At 37.3% G+C, this 20,402-nt stretch overlaps 1 pseudogene; it reads right to left on the bottom strand.

Moving 5' to 3' along the window:
- Positions 1–19,278: 19,278 nt before the first annotated feature.
- LOC103262379 lies at positions 19,279–20,165 on the bottom strand (annotated as a pseudogene).
- Positions 20,166–20,402: the final 237 nt, after the last annotated feature.

The raw sequence follows: 20,402 nt of genomic DNA, 5'->3' as shown, positions 1-20,402 counted from the left end.
CATTTTTTGTTCCTTTAGAAACTGACACACTATTTTCCATAGAGGTTTGACTAGTTTGCATTCCCACCAAAAGTGTAGAAGCATTCATTTTTCTCTATAGTTGCACTGGCATCTATTGTTTTTTATAATTTATTAATGATGGCCATTCTTACTGGAGTTAGGTGGTATCTCTGTGGTTTTGATTTGTATTTCTCTGATGATTAGTGAGGTTGAGCATTTTTTCATGTCTCTGTAGGCTGTTTGTATGTTCTCTACCTGTTTTGAAATAAGGCTGTTTATTTTTTGTTTTTTCCTTTCAGCTCATTTGAGTTCCTTGTAGGTCCTGGATGTTAGGTCTTTGTCAGATACACAATTAGCAAATATATTTTTTTCCCATTCTGTGGATTTGTATCCCTCCTCTCTCATTAGTTTCTTTTGCTGTGCAAAAGCTTTTTGGTTTGATGAGGTCCTACTTGTCTATCTTAGCTTTTAAGGCATTTGCTTCTGGGAATTTGATCAAGAATTGGTTGCCTACACTAATGTGAATAAGAGTGTTTCCTGTATTTTCTCCTAGTATTCTTATAGTTTGAGGTTTTATGTTTAGGTCTTTGATTCATAAATCATTCTACAAAGACACTTGCACACACGTTTATTGCCACACTATAGCAAAAAACGGAATCAGACCTACTGCCCACCGAAAGTAGACTAGATAAAGAAAATATGGTACATATTCATGATGGAATATTATGCAGACATGAAGTAGGACAAAATCATGGACTTTGCGGCAAATTGGATGGAACCAAAGACAATCATACTTAGTGATCTATCACAGAAACAAAAAACCGAATACCACATATTCTCACTCGTAAGTGGGATTTTAGCCGGACTCGGTGGCTCAGCCTGTAATACCGTGCCTTTGGGAGGCTGAGGTGAGTGGATTGCCTGAGCCCGCAGGTTCGAAACCCACCTGGGCAGGCAAGACCTCTTCTCTACAATAAATCAAAAAATTAGCTGGGCGTGGTAGTGCGCACATGTAATTCTGGCTACTCGGAAGGCTGAGGCGGAAGGATTGCTGGAGCCCAGCAGGTCGAGGCTGCGGTGGCCAGGAGCAGCCACTGCACTCCAGTCTGGGTGACAGAATGAGACTCCAACTGAAAAAAAAAAAGGGATTTTAACAATGATCACAATAGCACAAGAGAGAGATTGGCAGTCTCAGGACACTTCCAGGGTTGGGGGAGAAACAACACAAAAGGTACCTGGTCCTACACCAGGGAAAGTGAGGACCAGTTTATGTACCTAATCCTGCCTTGTACCCTACACCTCTATAATAAAACAAAGTCAAAAAAAGAATAATCATGTGGATTACTTATGTACCTAATCCTGCCTTGTACCCTACATCTCTATAATAAAACAAAGTCAAAAAAAGAATAATCATGTGGAAAATTTACATTAAATGAAAAGATCAGGAGCAGGAAATAGTCAAGTTAGTGATATGGTGGGAATAAGGGCAATTCAATGGGCTGGAATCCAGTGAAAAGGGGAGTAATAACTAGATCAATGTTTCAGAGAGAGCAAGGATCTTATGCACAGGTTTGTAAGTTGAGGTTTACAGATAACTTCTAAAAAGAAGAATAACTTAAGAGCAATGTGGCTCAAAGCTACCCTGCCCAGTGTGAAGTGGAAAGTAGGAGCTAAAGAACCAATAGAGGACTCATGTGACTTCCTTTCATTTTGAAAACTTGACACGGTCTGATTTGTATGGCTCTTTCTGGCAGCATTCCTTTCACATTATCTCAGTAGGTTAATAATCTTATTTAAAGCTAATCTAATGCCTAAAAAATTAATTTGCATAGAATAATTATTCCGTGTGGAAAAGATTACCCTTGATGGCTCATCTTGGATATGAATTGAAGGATAACCTCAATCCAAAGATGGAGAGTAACCATGAAGGATTCTAAACAATTACTTAGAAGTAGATGGTGATCCAGTGACATGGCAGCCCATCCACATGTTGGTAAGCTTATATTCCAATCATCTATTTTGTATCTTCTTTCATTTATTATTTTGTTTGTACCAATGCTAGTCAGAGAAAGCAGAGTGATCACAAAATAGACTTTGCCGCCATGTTCCAAAGTTCTGGGAACAATATACATGTTATAGGGCCATTCAAATTCTATTAAAAGAAAGACTTTGAATGGATCTTTTAGTAAGGCTCAATGCTCACATATCCTCATCTCTCCATAGAGGTTATTCTTTTTCATTTTTAGTTGCAGATGATCTGTCAAAGATGGTAATGGTTTCTACAATTTTCACTTTGATGTCCTCTACAGGGATAGAATCCTGGATTAATTTTACAAGGAACAACTATTTAAACATTATAGTGTTGAGTCATGATTATTGCCCTTTCATTTTTGACTTTCCATATGGGAAACATGTATCTTTTCCTGTAATTTGTTAAAAGTTTTGATCAAGTGCATACCATATTATATGTTTGCAGTCATACAATGAATGCATTTTGGCTCTTTAAAAATCAGCCAAAATTTATCACAAGATAAAGCCAAGACAAAGCTAAAAAAAAATCTTCATATATAGCAAAGAGTAACTTAAATTTCATGTATGAATCAAAAATGAGCAAGAACAAGGTATTGGGTGGCAGATGGGGTGTATGCTTTCTTAGTTTGTAATTTATTATTGGGGATTTATGATATTTAATATGTAAACTGCTCCTGCTTCTGTCTGTGAGTACTGGCACAACTGTAAGGCCTTGTGCACAGGCCTGGAATGTTCCACATCCAAGAAAATGTTGCTCAGAGACACCTTAAGGAAGTTCACTTTCCCTTTGTGTACTACAAGAGCACATAAACTTGATCTTGGGCTTAGAAAAAATATCTGATGCTGGAGTCCAGCTCCAGGAGAGAGTCAGGGCTTGAGATGGGAGAATCAGGAAGCGGCAAAAAAGAGAAGATGAAAACGACAGGAATCCTCTTCCTGGGGAGACCTCAAGACTGCCAATTTTTATTTATTTTTCACAAGCTTATATAGGTTTTCCACTCAGTCCTGTACCCACAAATGTATCTTATGTTGCTAGCCAAATGCCCACGTAATCCTTTTTGCATTCACAATAATGTTGACCTTTAACAATTTCAACCACAGATGGTGTTTTTCTTAAGTCAAATATTTATGAACGTCCTGGTTTTCTTCCTAACTTTCTCATAACTAATTACTATTATAGGCCTATAATATCCTTACCCTATAAAGCTAAACCTTAACCCTAAGTCTTATTTAATTTACTTACTACTATATATTTATTTCTATTAATCTTATTTCTATCCTTATGTCCCTATATTTTCTTAACTATCACTTATACTATTATATATCTCTTATCTTACTAGTTTATCTTATCTTACTATCTTATTATTAATATTCTAAATTCTATCTTCATTAAACTACTTATTTAGTCCTAAAATATCTTAACCTATTTTTTATCTCAAACGGTTGTTTTCCACCAGCTCTCAGCTGGGGTCTGTTGTTTATGAGGAAGTGGTCAACTCATTCTTCTCGGCCTCCTGCTGTTACTGAAAAACATCCTTACACACCCTAAGGGGCACCCTTTTTGCTGCAATCTCATCCTCCATTATGCCTATGCATAATTTTTGCTGTCAAATGCCATCATCCATTTGCGCATCTATTATCTCAATTAAAGAGGGAATATTCTCAAGCCTATGCACGCAATCCTTCAAAGTTAGGGAAGGTCTGTCAACAGGATCCATGGGGCTTTGCCTCCTTCGTGGCCGCATTTTACTGGGGCCTTGCTCCCAGCCGGCGTTTTTCCTGTTTTTAGGTCCCTTTTACCTTACTTTTACTAGTGATTGTGGCTCCCGACAATCTGAGTCTGCTCTCTTTAAGTTATTTCTCAACCCTTTAAAAAAAGACGTAAGTATAATTCAGGGTTGTATGTTCCTGTAAAGAACAGTGATTTCTTCTTGATAGTAGTGTTTATTTTTGAAAGCCATTCATTTGTTTAGCAGGTATTTAAACATTAACCATGTGCAGGAATGCTTCTATAAATTAGGGATATAGAGAGCAAATTCTTCAATATCTTGTATAACTCCTTGTCTTTTTGTCTATAAGGGCAGCCTATCTCTATTTAACTCATTTCATTTTCCATCAATGGCAACTTCTCAATTGCTTTGTTTTCCAATCTCAGGCACTTTTCCCTTTATAGAAATGTCTCCCATGTGTAGACGCCTTAGACTTAATGTCAAAGGGCAAGTATGTTTTCTGTTTTGGCCATATGCCATTCATCTTACGGGCACATCCATATTTCAACTTGGACATTTGTATTATACGATATGATCATGCCTTACTATAACCTTTGGCTCACATCCAGCATGGCTGCTTTTTATTTTTCCGTGTGAAACCTCAGTGGTTTGGCTTATTATGTCCCATATGTATTCATTTGGACTCACTTCTTCTGGAAGCTTAAGGTCCCAGAGTGGTAACGTCTGAGGCAAATGTTCAGAGTTTTCTGTAATGAGTCTTGAATCCAGCTTCATGTTGCTGTTACTTACCCCTCACGGAGAGCAGTGTCTGCCAGACCATTATTTTCCTGCTGAAGTTACTCTCTGCAATTCTACTTGGGAAGCTTCACATTCCAGCTTTCTATGTGGTATCCAGATGAACCTATTTGAATTTCATGGTTGGGAGAGTTTATTCTTAAAACCTGGCCTTTTGCCTTGATGATGCCCACTGATCTCTAGGTCTTTACAGATATTCTAAATAGATACAGTAGTCCAGAAGCTATTGTTAATTATACTATTTTGGGAGAAGTCAATTGAGAGGAAGAGAAATATAACTACACATGCCCATTTAAAATAGCAGAGAAAGCAGAACTTCTCACTAGATGCTTTTAGGGTACCACATTATTCACAGAACAGTAGTTTGTATAGATCAAACAAAACATAATAATTCTATGGTGTAGAAAGTCAGTAGGACACAGATAAAATAGTGTATAAGTGCTAACCAGTCCTCCAATACATTCTTACTCTGAGTCCCAAGTAATTTATTAATTTTGTTTCTCTACTTTTTTCACCTGAAAAGGTAGAAGAAATAAATGAGCTTACAAGTTTTCCAGGGCCAGAATGGAAGAATGGGAGATATACCGTTTCTTAAAGACAGGTGGACTGTCCTAGAATTCCAGCTTCCATACAAACAGGGAAACTTGGCAATTTTTCATTTTATGTAGTATTTTGAAAGAATTATCAAATTTAACACCATGCCATCTTTTACCAAATTTATAAGTTTATTTTCAAGCCTGAATTCTTAAATTAAAAAAAAGGTTGTCTATGATGTCAAATCCAAGTAACTGATTGAGTTAACCTAGACTGAGCTTAGTAGAATGAAAATACATTTAACAATAAAATAAAAGTAAAAAAAAAAAGTCAGTCAAATCATGGATCCTATTCCAAAGATAAATTAAAGTGTTATGGCAAGGCTCATGTTAATTTAACTATGCTGTCAATAAACTATTCAGTAGGCAGGCAGCAACTGCAGCCTGCCAGTTGTTCTTTTAGAGCTGAAAGATCCTTACTACCTAACTATAAAATAAAATATATAAATGTGTATGTTTGGGTGGACAGTTTTATGCAAGAGTCGTATTAAATGAGACTGATATACAATTCAAAAAATCAACAGAGTCTCAACTGCAGCATGCCACAAATGTCTCTGACAGCATGCCAGTGGGAAAAATAGCCCTTCCTTCCCACACAGCCAGAATCCTCTATAAGACAAATGGAGAGATGAGATGTATGCCTCTCTAAAAAGAGAAAAGGAAAGGAGTGTGACAAAGAGAAGAACTGGCAAGGCAGAGATGGCAAAGGGAAAACTGTATCTGTCAAAATGCCAAAAGGGGAGATCTAGACATAAGGCACAGGGTAGGATATTTGGTTATATAGCCATATTTTTAAAAGAAAAGACAAAAAAACTTAACATTTGTCTGTTCTATTTTTTATTGACTTCGTATCAAATTATGGGTCGACAAAGATCATAGAGAGTACATAGTGGCAATAATTGCATGATGTCATCATTGGGTCCTCACTGGGCCCACAATGCCTCCAAGGATTGCTGTGTGGAATCATTGCTACTAGGCTGATTTTTATCCTCCAGCCTGTTCAGTTGCTCTCACACAGGTGCTTCATTTCCTAGCTCTGAACACAAAAGATGTCCAATACATGTTGACTTATTACTTCTATCTCTTTCACTTTCCAAATTACCTGTCCTAATTATCTCTTTTCGCTTTGGTCTTCCTTAATTTATCCTTCTAAGATATGTCTTCACATGATCCATTTGAGAAGCCTACTTGTATTTATGATGAAATCAAAGATAATTTGTCTAAAGAACACAATCGCTTCAAGGTTTTTTTTTTTAATCTCTACCTGATCTACTCCTCTCATACTTAAGACTCTCTTTAAGTTTTATGAAATTCTACTCTAATATAGTTTTCTAGACCCTCCTTGCTAAGTACCGTATAAGGAACCTGAACTAATGTGATCAGACAATAGTTTTTATTTCTTGTATGGTCCTTGTTACCATTATTCATTATTGGCCTATGGTGTTGGTGTTTTCTTGTTTTAGATCCTATGCTATTTTCTGAAAGTCCTGAGTATTTGCATGTATATTGACTTTGAGTTCCCTTTAGCACAGTCTTTGTTAGCTGATATTGATGTGCAAGGAAAGCAGTCGATATTTATGTGGGAGAAGGGAGTATTTCCCTCACTCTGGACCACAGAATGCAGGAAAGGCTTGTCTTCTGCCTCATTTCTTTCTCAGTCTCCACTTTGGGTGCTTGGTGTTATGATGTGATGAGTATTCCTTTTTTGCTTTGCTTGATTGATTGATTGAAAATTTTTAAGTTAGAAATATTTTCCAAAGTAGAAAATTATGAATGCTATTTTTTCCTTTAGCTTCCTCAGACATCTCTTTTATATCTAACTGACTTCCCCTCATCCTAACCTGACATACTTTAAAGAGGGTTTGAGAATAGGCATGATAAAACTGGAGAAGTATAAGAGGAATATTTTTGTTTAATAATTTTATTTCTGATGGTATGTAGACTTAGATACACTAATATACTCTCAGTTTCAAAAACAAAACAAAACAAATAAAAAAACCAGTTTGAGCACTAATGTTAAAAACCCATTTGGAAGAGATTTGAATTGGTTTAAACTACTAGAATACCAGACTGCATAGCAAATAAACATATGGCAAGGTTTTTAATTTAATTAGTCATTAGAAAAATGCAAATTAATTCATAATGTGATACTTCTAGACTCTTATCAGAGTGACTAAAATGAAAAAGGCATACATCAAGTGTTGGCAAGGTTTGTGGAAGACGTGAAATTTTCATACACTATTGATTGGAGTATAAATGGAAAAAATCACTTTGAAAAAGTAGTAACATCCACCAAGTTGAATATGCCTACCATTTGACCTAATTATTCCAGTCCTAAGTGTATGCCAATAGAAAGACATGTTTAATAATGCTATGACATCACAATTTATAAAAACTCTAAGAAGAAACAAACCAAAAACTTTTTGTTGTATTTATATGATGAAGTACTCTGCATAATTACAATGAACAAACTATTGCTTCAGATAACAGCGTTTGAACTAAAAAATGAGATTGAGTGATAAAACGCCAAACAAAGGAGTGCACACTGCATTTTAAGACACAACAACAACAGTAAATTAATCAATATGTTAGATTTAGGGTACCAATTACCCTTGGAAGGACATCACCTAAAAGAAAATATTTTAGGGAATTTCAGCACTGCTGGTAATATACTACCTCTTGATCTGAGTACAGCTCATATAGTTATGTCAATTTGTGTATAATTGTACAGTACAAATTGTGTAATTCTGATTTGTGTGCTTTTCTGTGGGTATAACAACTTAGTGAAAATTTTATAGAGAGGACAAGATGGCAATGGAACAGGGGGGAATATGAAAGTCTCTTCAAGGGTGAGTGTCCATAAAGACAGACTGTATGAATGAGTAAGTGCAAGTAAGTTACTGAAAGTCCATTTGAGGGGAGACTCGAAATCAAGCACATGGGAATCCCCTCTGGAAGCAACTGCAACCCCCCCTACCCTGAAATCAGAACCCTTGGCATGCCGGATCATCAGCCATTCTTGGGTATCTCTTGAAAAGGCAGTGGAAGTCAGCTTCTTCTCAGCACCTGGTACTTGGCCCACCACCACCACCCATGGCAGCAGACCAGGCACTGGTAGAAGGAACTGTGAAGAGGGTGTGGTGAGGAAATCTGAAACTGGGTCCCACTATCAGTGAGGAGATACTGCTGCCACCGTTTTCTCTGTTCTGGGAGCAGGCAGAGACCTAAGTTGCCCCCATCCCCCATCCCCCCTACAGTCCCCCTCTGTTCAGCCACTAACCTGGGACCCAGGGGGTGTTCCCTGCATTCCTCTGTGACCAACCATCTTTTACCCAGAGAGGAAATTTAAAGAGCAGATACAGAGAAATGGATATTACACACATACACACACACACACACACACACACACACACACTCATGCTGGACCAGACATGGAAACATCTGATCTGAGTGAACTTAGGGACATCAGCAGCAGCAGTGGGTAAGTTGGGTGAGTTGGGATCTGCTTTACCCTCCTCTCACAGCAGTCCATGGGGCATATGACCCACACTAAGAGCAACCCCATCAGTCTACACCAAGAGTAGAGGGGAGAGGCTAGAGATTGAAACCTGCTCAATACTGCAGCAGCAGGCAGAAACAGTGGTGGTGCTTGGGAGAGGAACCTGATGATCCAAAAAAAGTTACTGAGGGAGATCTTTTTTTACCTTCTGTTTTAGTACTTGTTTTTTGGGGGGTGTTTTTTTTTGGGGGTGTTTTTTAATTTTTCTGTTTTTATATGGGTATTTTTGAGGGCAAGTACATCATCAAGTTTTTTTTTCATTTGCATGTTTATGTTTATTTGTTAGTTAGCATGCCTGACTGTTTTCCTTCTCCTTTTCCTCTCTTGTCATCTTCCTATCATTTCCCTTCCTCTCTTTTCCATTCTTTTCCTTTTTCTAATTTCATTTTGCTTTCATGATGCATACATACATCCCCACTGCCTGAACAGATTGTAAGGTGGTGAGAAGTGGATTCCAGGAGGGCCTATACACTTGTCAGAAGATGCTGTGATCTGCTGAACCACAGCTCTCCCTATCACACCTTAATCAAAGTTTAAAGCTGCAAAAAGCACACCCCCTGCATTCCCAGTCCTGTTTCAAAATTAAGCAAATCCAGAGAATCTACATAAGAAAAAAATAGGGGATTGAGCAGCAGAACTGAAAGCTATCCTCCCATCACTGAGCAATGGAATTAAAGAAAAGGAGGAAAAGGGGGAAAGAAAGCCATCAAAATGAAGAAAAATCAAAGGAAGAACATAGGTCCCATACAGACCCCTTCAAAAACAGCAACTGAGAACACAGACTCTGGAACTCAAACAATGAGGAGCCCCCAGAATGACTGGTGTTAAACCACAAAAACAAAGATTAAGATATTAATACAGATAGTGATTAGAAATGATGAGAGACAAGAGGAAAGAATGAAGGAGTTGATAACTGAAATAACAGCAATAAAGAATACAATAAATGAAGTAAATAACAAACTAACAAGCATGGAAAGCAGAATTAGCCAAACAGAAGAAAGAATATCAGACCTTGAGGACAAAAATATGGAACTAATCCAAACTGTTAAAAACATAGAAAAGAAGCTTTAAAAGATGGAACAAAGCCTCCAAGAGATGTGTGATTATATTAAGAGACTGAACCTATAGTTAATTGGCATTCCTGGGGCTGATAGGGAAACAGAGACCACCCTAGAATAAACATTCCATGAAATTATCCAAGAAAACTTCCCTCATCTCCTCAGAGACATGACCATTCAAATGCAAGAGATTCAGAGAATTCCTGTAAGACATCAAATGAGAAGAACAACTCCTAGACAGATAATAATCTGCTTACAGAAAGTAGGTATGAAAGAAAAATTCCTGAGGGCAGCAAGAGAGAAATGTCAGAATACTTAGCAGGGAAGACCAGTTAGAATAACAGCAGACTTATCTACAGAAACACTACAGGCTAGAAGAGATTGGAGTCCTATCTTCAAAGTTCTCAAAGATAAATAATTTCAACCAAGAGTTCCTACCCAACTAAGCTAAACTTCATCAGTGATGGAGAATTAAAATCCTTCCCAGACATTCAACCACTAAGAATTTATGCCACTTCCAGGCCAGCTCTACAGGAAATGCTTAAGAAAGTGTTAAACATGGGAGAAAGGGAAAAAAAAAAATAAGGACTGCATTCTTCCCAAGAATGCAGGAAAAAGATTGAAAACACACATATATATCAACCCCCAAATCAAAAGAAAACCAACAAACAAAACAAAAAAACAAACAACAGCAAATCCGATAAGAACCTCATGACAGAGATGAACTCTCACATCTCAGTAATTAACCTGAATGTAAATGGATTAAATGTATCACAGAAAAGACATAGAAAGGGATCTGAATTTTTAAAAAAGTGACACAACAATATGCAGTCTCCAGGAGACTCATCTCACCAGAATGGACACTCACAGACTTAAAGAAAAAGGTTGGAAAAAAAATGTTTCAGGTGAACAGAACACAAAAGAAAGCAGAAGTTGTGATCTTAATATCAGACAATTATCCTGCAAGTTATCAAAAATTTAAAAAGGTACAGAAGGTTACTACATAATGATAAAAGGTTTAATTCATAAACAAGAAATATCTATCTTAACCATATATGCACCATACGTAGGAGTACCAAAAGCAGGAGTTGCAATCTTAATATCAGTCAAAATATCTTTTAATATCAAAAATTTTTAAAGATACAGAAGGTCGCATAATGGCAAAAACAAAATAATAAATGGTTCAATCCATCAACAAGAAATATCCATCCCAAACATATATGAACCCAACATAGGAGCACTAATCTTTATACAGCAGCTTCTAGGTAAACTAAAAAAAAGATATTGGCCCTAACACTATTATAGCTGGGGACTTAAATACCCTATTCACAACCCTAGATATAACATCAAGGCAAAAATCAACCAGGAGATCCAGTACCTCAACTTGACAATTTACCAAATGGACTTAATAGATACCCACAGAACACTCCATGCAACAACCATGGAATATAAATTCTACTCATCATCACATGGAGCTTAACAATTTCATAAGATCAAAATAATGCAATGCAGCTTCTCAGAACAAGGTGGAATAAAAATAAATATTAACACCAACAAAGCTACCCTAAACCCACAAAGACATGGACACTAAACAGCATGATGCTGAATAACTCCTGGGTCAACACAGAAATCGAAGCAGAAATTAAAAATTTTCTAGAAACAAAAGAAAATAAAGACACATCTTATCAAATCCTCTGGGATACCATGAAATCAGTACTGAGAAGGGAATTCATTTCTTTATGAGCACACAGGAAAATGGAAAATTCACAAGTTAACAGCCTAACAAATCACCTAAGGAACCTGGAAAGACATGACCACCAAAACCCTTACTTCAGCAGAAGAATCCAGATCACCAAAGTAAAAGCCCAAATACAGGACATAGAAGACAAAAATGTCATAGAAAAAAATCAACTTAACAAAAAGCTGGTTCTTTGAAAGGATAAACAAGATTGATGGATCCCTAGTCAAACTGACCAAGAAAGAGGGAGAAAAAAACCCAAATAAACACAATCAGAAAAGCAAAACATCAAATCACAATGGACCCTGAAGAAATACAAAAGATTATCAGAGATTACTATACACATCTATATGGAAACAAACTTAAAAACTAAATGAAATGGAGGATTTCTGACATCACACAACCTCATAAAGTTGAAACAAGAAGAAATTGAGACATTAAATAGACCAATAACAACCCAGGAGATGACTCTGTCAAAGGAAAACTACCCACACAAAAAAGTCCTGAGCCAGACAGCTTTCCAGCAGAGTTCCACAAAACATACAAAGAGGACCTGATACCAATCCTATTAAAGTATTCCAAACATCAAGAAAGACAGAACTTTCCCAAGTCATTTTATGAAGGCAATTTCACACTGATACACAAACCGTATAAAGATGCAACAAGAAAGAGAGCTAAAAGCCAATATCACTGATGAACATAGATGCAAAGAAATTCAACAAGATTCTACCAAATCAGATTCAACAACACATCTCAAAAATTATACACCATGACCAAATAGGCCTCATCCCTGGGATGCAGGGCTGGTTCAACATCCACAAGACCATAAATGCAATTAAACACATCAACAGATGTAAAAACAATAACCACATGCTTATATTGTTAGATGCTGAAAAAACTTTCAATAAAATCCAGCATCTCCTCTTGATAAAACCCTTGAACACCTAGGCATAGAGAGAATTTACCTCAAAAAGAGCCATCGGCAATAACCCCACAGCCAATATATTGCTAAACAGACAAATTGAAAGCATTTCCCCTGAAAACTGGTCAAGACAAGGCTGTCCACTTTCACCCCTCCTGTTCAACATAGCATTGGATATTCTAGCTAGAGCAATCAGACAAGAGAAGGAAATCAGGGGTATCCAAACAGGAAAAGAGGAAGTCAAGTTATCTCTCTTTGCCTACGATATGATTTTATACCTTGAGAATACAAGAGAATCTGTCAAAACCTTCTTGCATTGATAAAGGCCTTTGGCAACACCTCAGGGTACAAAATCAATGTGCAAAAGATAGTCACATTCCTTTTGATTATTTATTTATTTTTAAAATTTTTATTATAAAGACGTAGGGCACATTTCAGGGTTAGGTATACAAACATTGATCATGCAGTTGCCCTTGTTGATGACATATGCCCCTCCCTCCCCTAGCAGTTTCCCTCAACTGCCAATCACACCCCCTCCCCTTACATGAAGCTGGACTGGATAAAAAAATTGTGGTACATATACACGATGGAATATTATGCAGCCATAAAGAAGGACAAATATATGGAATTTGCAGCAACTTGGATGGATTTGGAGTCTATCATACTCAGTGATTTATCACAGAAACAAAGAACAGAGTTCCATATGTTCTCATTCATAAGTGGACCTTGGACAGTCACATTCTTATACACCAACAACAAACAGGCAGAAAACCAAATAAAGCACAATTTTATTAACAATAGCCACAAAAAATGAAATACTTTGGCATCTTCCTAATCAGAGAATTGAAAGATCTTTACAACAAAACTGCAAAACATTGCTAAAAGAAATCAAAGATGACACATACAGATACAAAAATATTCAACAATGTTAAGATGTTCATCCTACCAAATCTACAGATTTAACGTAATATCCATTAAATTACTAACATCATTCTTCTCAGACATGGAAATTACAATACGGAAATTCATATGGAATCATAAATGACCACAAACAGCCAAAACAATCCTCGGTAAAAGAAACTAAGAGGGAGGTATCACACTTTCAGACTTTAAACTTCATTATAAGCTACCATGATCAAAACAGCCTGGTATTGGTACAATAACAGGCATATAGACCAATGGAACAGGATAGAGATTCCAGAAGCAAAACCTCAATTTCTCAACCAATTCATCTTCAGCAAAGGATTCACTAACAACCACTGGAAAAAGCATAACCTATTCAGTAAATGGTGCTGGGGAAACTGGCTGATCACATGCAGAAGATTAAAACAAGACCTCTACTTATCACCATACACACAAATCAACTCTAAATCGATCAAAGACCTAAATATTACACCTCAATCTACAAGAACCTTAGAAAACGCAGGAGACACCCTTATGGAACTTGGACTAACTAGCAACCAATTCCTGATCAAAACCCCAAAGGCCCAAGCCATAAGAGATAAGATAGACAAGTGGGACCTCATCAAACTGAAAAGCTGCTACAAAGTAAATGAAACCATCAAGAAAGTGGGGAGACAGCCTACAGAATGGAAAAAAAAATATTTGCCAACTGTATATCTGACAAAGACCTAACATCTAGGATCTATAAGGAACTCAGACATGCCAAAAAGACAAAAACAAACAGTCCTATTACAAAGTGGGCAAAAGATATTAGTAGGCATTTCTCAAAAGTAGACATTTCATTTGAGCAGTCAACAGATACATGAAAAAATGCTCAAGTTCACTAATCATCATAGAAATACAAATTAAAACCACACTGAGAAACCACCTAACTCCAGTTAGGATAGCAATCATCATTAACTCAACAAACAACAGATGCTGGAGAGGATGAGGTCAAAAGGGAGCACTTCTACACTGTTGGTGGGAGTGTTAACTAGTACAGCCTCTGTGGAAAACAGTGTTGCAATTCCTAAGATATCTAAAAATTGGCATTCTATATAACCTAGCAATTCCCTTTCTGGGAATATACCTGGAGGAACTCAAATCATTCTCAAAAAAACAAACAAACAAACAAACAAAAACAAAATTGTACATGTATGTTGATTGCAGCACATAGCAAAAACATAGAACCAACCATGCTGCCCTTCAAAAGTAGACTGACTAAAAAAAAAATGTAGTTCATATACATGATGGAATATTAGGCAGTCATGAAAAAGGATGAAATTATGAACTTAACAGCAACTTGGATAGATTTAGAGTCTATAATACTTAATGATCTATCACAGAAACATAGAACTGAATAACACATGTTCTCACTCATAAGTGGTTCCTGGAGAATTATCATAATATTATAAGAAAGGAACTGGAGGTAGTAGGAAACTGTCCGGGGTGGGGGAACACTTCATGAGTAAAGTACTGATCTCAAACCAGGTGAATTTGGGACTAAAGTGAGACCCAAACTTTACCTGTACAATAACCATTTGTGTACCTAAGCCTGAATTATACCCCACATCTTTAAAATAAAACCAAAGAAAAATTTACCTGAATGAAATGAAAGAACATTAGATGTTTACTGATAATCTATTATACATAGTTCACTAATTGTAAATAAAAGAAGCTGGTAATAAATTTCAAAAATCATAGCTTGAATAACGACAGTGAGTCCATATACTTTTTTATTTACATAGGAGACCAGTGAATAATATCGATAACCTTTAAATATTTAAAAAATCATGTTTAAATGAATAGGCATGCTGATATAAAACTAACTGTATTTTACTGTTTTCAACATTTTGGACAAAACTGATTTTTAAATAATTATTAAAACATATTATTTTTCTATTCTGCAGGGGAAAGATTGAAGTGAAAAGAAGACTTTCCTTGTCCCAACATTCTTAGAAAGACATTAGGAACAGGAAAGCAGATGAACTTCATCGTTTCCCTCATTCAACAGATATCTGAGAAGTCAAAAGGAGTTAAATAGGGAACATTTATCCCAAATTCAATATATTTGTCTGCCTATGCTGATGCTGTCATCAAAGTGACTTACTTTTAAATCTTTAATAGAATTACATCAAATTATCTAAAAGATTGTAAATTTGGAGATGTTGCTCTTTTTTTAAAAGTTTGATAAAATATAGAGTGTTGCCTCATGAACACTTGACCTTAGATTTTTGAGTGAATTCAGCATCTGGTTCCAGGGAGACAGTGGACTAATATTCTTAAAACTGATTAAAATGTAGCCATTTTATGTGTTCACAAATGTGTCATTTTATTATGTAGTAAAATATTACATGTGATGTGTAATATAAAATATCTCTACTCTCCAACTACAACATTACTGCTGATTTATCAAGGTACAACAAAAGAAAAACACTTAGTGATGTATAAATCAGCTAAACTAAATCTTTTAGTTTAATCTGATTTTATCACAGTCATATAGACATGACAGAAATGAACTCTACTAAAAAAAGTAAAAATGACAGTAATTTTAAAAGAGTTTTAAAAACAATTATAAAACATGTAGGAAGGATCTCAGTCTAACTAAATGGACTTCTAACAAATGAAGACAACCTTGCTATTTCTATCAATCAATAGCTGATTGATTGCAAATGATACACTCCTATTATTAAAGAGATCTGACAATTCCATTAGACAAATATGGAACTACTGCAGTTTAATTCTCTTGATGAGCTTATCATTCATATTTTCCAGAGCCAAGGCATACAAGATGAAAGACTATTTGAAAGGTTAAATGAAGGTCCAGATTTAAGCAGTAGAAGGATTATTTATTTTTTCTCCTCCCGGATCAAATGATAATGAAGAATCTTAGAGCTTCTAATCTGTCAGAAGTTATGAGTTATGCTGTCAATTCTCAAGTAATCCATTAGTCAATTTTTATTCTGTTTGAACAACTACATTTTAGTCAGTTTTTAAAATATTGGTCTACTCTTTGATTCCCTGAAACCCCATACTGAAATCATTCAAACAAATCTGAGACCAAGAGCCTGTGACACTAAACTCAATATTTTATCCAACTTTAAAAGGTAAATAATATCTCCAAATTTACAATCTTCTAAGTAGTTTGAATTTAATAAATCAATTCTGTGAGTTTTACTTACTCTCTGTCCTTGAACAAATCCCCTTTCCACTCAAGAAGACTTTACTTATTTATTTGGATACAAAAGTGTGTTGAGCTGAAGCAATGATATAAGATCATATCAAATAACAACTTTTTTCCATATGGCTAGATCTATGAAGATCCAAATAAACATTCCATTAAAATAATTGCAGAAAATATGAGAAAAACCCATGTGCAAATGAGATGACCAAACAGCATTTGAAGAATGGCAAATTTATTTAGCTGTGGAGAGTAAAATCCCAAACATATCTGCATGAAGAATTTGTAATTCCAAATGATTCATATGTATGTCAATGATCTCATGAGCTATGTCAGTCATTTTAATGAAAATTTTTTGAAATTTTAGTGATTATAAAATATGAAAATGTTAATGAATAAAAGCTTTAATGCAAAGGACAAATTAAATGTATTGAAAATTATAGTTTACTGAAAATGTTCCCTGAGAGTGTTAAATTGAGTTTAGGCCAAATTTGTATTCTTGCATGTTTTGGGTTGACCTAGAGGTTTCTCTGTAACCTTTCATGTGAAATACAACCTAACTGAATATGTATACAGGCTAAACTATTCTTGTTCTAATAACCGAGTTTTGGCCATTTGAAGGTGGCCAACTGTTTAAACCAGATTCAAATAAGGCAAACACTTACCTGTAACCAACTTGGCTGTTTCTGTATCTAACTTCCATTTTCTGTACTCACTTTCCATTCTCTGTCCATAGATTTTCTTCTTCCACATGGCTGCCCTGGAATCTCTCTCAGCCTACTCTGGCTAGGTAGGTTGCTCAATTCACAAATCATTCTTTGCTAAATTAAACTCTGTTCACTTTAATTTGTCTTAAGGTTTTTGTTTTAGCAAGAGAAAAAATGTCAAATACAATGTAATTCAGCTCTCAAATTTATAAAGCATTAGTAGAGAAAGGCATCTGATGCTGCTTTTCACTTTAAGTTTCATTTATTTGTTTGTCTTGCTGTTAATATAAATAACAACGTATTTAAAATCTATAGGATTGTAGGAAAAATAGGGTTCTCAAATGAATGCAGTAATCAGCAACGTGTCCATTAAAGAGTAGTTATAAACCTGGGGTTACCAATGCAAAGGTCTAAGGGGAGAGAAGAGTGACATAAATAAACAAGTAGGTGGGCATTTTGTAAGACAACGGTGAATAGTGTGGACAGAGGAAAATGGGAGCGCATATACTTTTTATTTTGAGTTGGAGTCTCACTCTGTCACCCAGACTGGAAGGCAGTGGCTTGCTCATGGCCACTGCACCCTCAACCTGCTGGGTTTAGGTGATCCTTTCACCTCAGCCTTTCAAGTAGCTGGAACTACAAGCACACACTACCATGCCCAGATTTTTTTTTTTTTCATTTATTGTAGAGAAAAGGTTTCACCATGTTGCCCAGGCTGGTCTCAAACTCCCAGACTCACGCAATCCTCTCTCCTCAGCCTCCCAAAGTGCTGGGATTACAGGCTGAGCCACTGAGCCCAGCCTGCATATTCATTTTACAGGAGACATCCTTTCCTTACATGTAGCTGATTATTACAGTCTAGGAATAAGGGTCCTTATGTGGCAAAGCCTTCTGATTTCAAGACTTTTTGTTGTTGTTGTTGAGTGGGAGTCTCACCCTGTCACCCAGACTGGAGTGCAGCGGCCGCTCCTGACCACCGCAGCCTCGACCTGCTGGGCTCCGGTGATCCTTCCGCCTCAGCCTTCCAAGTAGCTGGAACTACAGGCACACGCTACCACGCCCGGCTAATTTTTGATTTATTGTAGAGATGAGGTCTCGCCAAATTGCCCAGGCAGGTCTCGAACCCGCGGGCTCAGGCTATCCACTCACCTCAGCCTCCCAAAGGCACGGGATTACAGGCTGAACCACCGAGCCCAGTTGACATTTTTTATATATATTCCTTTATCCTAAAAGATTCTTTTTTTTTTGACCCAACAGTCTCTTCTGGATTACTTTTGGGAACTTCAAACTTTCTGTGGCTACCTGTGAGTAAACAGCTGTACTGCTTCAGAAGGGACAATACTATCATTGACTGTTCTAAAAATGTGTGGATTGTTGAGTCAATAGACTAATTGTGTAGCATCTAGCCTAGGGTGTTTTTTGTTTGTTTGTTTGGTTGGTTGGTTTTTTTTGAGTTGGAGTCTCACTCTGTCGCTCAGACTGGAGTGCAGTGGCCGCTCCCGGCCACTGCAGCCTCGACCTGCTGGGCTCCAGCGATCCTTCCGTCTCAGCCTTCCGAATTGCCGGAATTACAGGCATGCGCTACCATGCCCGGCTGATTTTTTGATTTATTGTAGAGATGAAGTCTCACCAAGTTGCTTAGGCGGGTCTCGAACCCGCGGGCTCAGGCAATCCACTCACTTCAGCTTCCCAAAGGCACGGGATTACAGGCTGAGCCACCGAGCCCAGCTAGGTGTTTTGATATCATTTTGCAAAAGAACCTGAACTTGCAGCAAACAAAACATCTGCAATGAGATTACTAGAACAAAAATTGGTTATATTTACCATATATTATTCTTTTTCCAAACTCTGTATTGTATAAATTCTGCCAATTTCCAAAGCTGAGATGTGCCGATTCAGTTTTGAATCAGAGCATTAGGTGAAATATGGACCTTTTCTTTCTTTCTTTTTTTCCTTAGAAACAAGTTTATTTTCCGACAACCTTATTTCCGTGTTCCTTAAGAGCCTGTATTGCTTAAGAGGTTAAGACCACTCAGTGGTTGTCCCTACCCATTCAGTGGTCTGAGCAGTGGGAGCTGCAGACCAGTCTTCTGTGGCAGGCTGAGCACTCCAGTCTTCAGTAGGAAACTGCTGAATTGGCACAGAGGGCACCTGCACACCTTCAGATCAGTCTGCAACCTCAGACTGAGTAGCAGTGAACTCAGGAGCTGGAGCAGTCCATTCACCCTGAAATTCTTCTTTGGTCACAGCTTTTTCAGCACCAGCCTGCTCTTCCTTTTCAATCTCTTCCGGATCTCTGTAGAAGTAGAAATCAGGCATCACCTCCCAGGGTGTTCACGGGAGATGGTGCCACGCCTGTGCAGAACTTCCCGAGCCAGTATCCACCACATCAGACCCAATGAGTGAGCTCCCTTATTGTTGCACGGTATGGCAATGTCCACATAGCGCAGAGGACAGTCTGTGTTACACAGAGCAATGGTGGGCAGGTTAACATAAGATGCCTCTGTGAGAGGCTGGTGGTCAGCCCTGGGATCAGTAACTACCAGCAGACGGGGCTCCCGGAAGGCTGCCTGGATCTGGTTGGTGAAGGTTCCAGGAGTGAAGCGACCAGTGATAGGAGTGGCTCCAGTGGCGGCAGCAATCTTCAGCACAACCCACTGACCAGTATTCCTGGAAGATATGACACTGACATCAGCAGGGTTTTCAATGGCAACAATGGCACGAGCTGCAAGCAGAAGATTCTCCCAGGTCCTCTTCAGATTTATAATGTAGATGCCATCACTCTTCCTTTTATAGATGTACTGTTCCATTTGGAAGTCAAGGTTAGTGCCACCTAAGTGGGTGCCTGCTGCAAGGAATTTGAGGACATCCTCCTCTTTCATTTGCAGGACGTCAAGGACTCCCGACATTGTGAAAGTTTCCCTTTATGTTATGACGGGAATTGAGAATAACGCCGTATGGACCCCTCTGCGGGTAGTGGAAAGGCGGACCTTTCCTTATATTGTTGTGAGCATGCAGTGTCTCCACTCAGTCTGGAAACATTAGTGTTTTCATTTTTGAAAATTTCTGAGATTAAGTATTTGATGCTTTCCTTTCTTTGTCGTTCCACTTTCTAGATTTCTTTGATCTTCTAGAATTTTACCTGA

Source organism: Carlito syrichta, unplaced genomic scaffold, assembly GCF_000164805.1.
Source record: "Carlito syrichta isolate Samal-C Ts95f unplaced genomic scaffold, Tarsius_syrichta-2.0.1 Scaffold304472, whole genome shotgun sequence".
NCBI lineage: Eukaryota > Metazoa > Chordata > Mammalia > Primates > Tarsiidae > Carlito > Carlito syrichta.
This window is presented reverse-complemented; position numbering and strand designations above follow the sequence as displayed.